The sequence below is a fragment of the Chiloscyllium plagiosum genome, unplaced genomic scaffold (assembly GCF_004010195.1).
Source record: "Chiloscyllium plagiosum isolate BGI_BamShark_2017 unplaced genomic scaffold, ASM401019v2 scaf_88675, whole genome shotgun sequence".
NCBI lineage: Eukaryota > Metazoa > Chordata > Chondrichthyes > Orectolobiformes > Hemiscylliidae > Chiloscyllium > Chiloscyllium plagiosum.
In genome coordinates, this window is record NW_025197584.1 from 3,840 (window position 1) to 4,514 (window position 675).

The 675-nt window shown below is 50.5% G+C and overlaps 1 non-coding gene across 1 annotated transcript; it reads left to right on the forward strand.

The window, feature by feature from the left end:
- The first annotated feature begins 358 nt into the window (after positions 1–358).
- trnap-cgg lies at positions 359–431 on the forward strand. Its single transcript has one exon. It is a non-coding gene; the product is annotated as a tRNA-Pro (tRNA).
- The last annotated feature ends 244 nt before the right edge of the window (positions 432–675 follow it).

Below are 675 nucleotides of genomic sequence, written 5' to 3' on the forward strand. Positions count from 1 at the left end.
GGCCTGGTAGGCAATTGAGCCCAAGGATCCTGCAGGCTGGGCCGGGAGCCTGGCCTCAGACACTGCTCCTCCCTTCTTCAACATCTCTGGATGATGAAAACGCAGGTAAGTTGATTTTTCACAATGTCCTGGGACTCCACAACCTTTTCAAAGCCCCAGGATATCGTGATGGTCTGGATTGGGCGTGATAGAAATTCTTCCCGCTTGTCCTGTGGTGCGGAGCTCTGCAACATGATCGTCCGAGATCACCAACATCTTGGATCCCCAGAATGCAGTGAGAGTATAAAACTTAGAAAAACACACAATGAGAGGTCAGGGTGCAGTATTTAAAGGCTGCCATTTTTGCTTTAACTGTACAGCCCCAGTGGCCTAATGGATAAGGTATTGGTCTCGGAAGCCAGGGATTGTGGGTTCGAGTCCCATCTGGGGTGTCTGACTCTTCCTTGCGTGTCGTTAATCTTTAATCCACTTTGCAAACATCCTCACGTCTGCATTCAGTTGATGGGATGTGGTGTCCCATGTGATCTTGCAAAAGTCTTTTGGGGATCTGCAGGATTAAGGCTGAATTCCCTGAAAGAGACAGCACAACCCCAATGGCTGAAAACCTGCTGAGATTCTCCGGGGGATGGCATGGTGGCTCAGTGGGTAGCACTGCTGCCTCCCAGTGTCAGGGAC